Consider the following 202-nt stretch of genomic DNA (forward strand, 5'->3'; position numbering starts at 1 on the left):
TATACCACAGTGATATCGGTGCATGTCCCGGTCACATATATACCACAGGGATATCGGCGCATGTCCTGGCCACATTTATACCACAGTGATATCGGCGCATGTCCCGGTCACATATATACCACAGTGATATCGGTGCATGTCCCGGTCACATATTTGTATACAGCAGTGATATCAGTGCATGTCCCGGTCACATATTTGTATA

At 46.5% G+C, this 202-nt stretch overlaps 1 protein-coding gene across 1 annotated transcript in view; it reads right to left on the bottom strand.

Annotated features, from left to right (window-relative positions):
• PLD3 (phospholipase D family member 3) overlaps positions 1-202 on the bottom strand; it is a 21,035-nt gene that overhangs the window by 20,128 nt on the left and 705 nt on the right. The gene's annotated exons all lie outside the window — the stretch shown is intronic.

This window comes from Pyxicephalus adspersus, chromosome Z, assembly GCF_032062135.1.
Source record: "Pyxicephalus adspersus chromosome Z, UCB_Pads_2.0, whole genome shotgun sequence".
Lineage (NCBI taxonomy): Eukaryota > Metazoa > Chordata > Amphibia > Anura > Pyxicephalidae > Pyxicephalus > Pyxicephalus adspersus.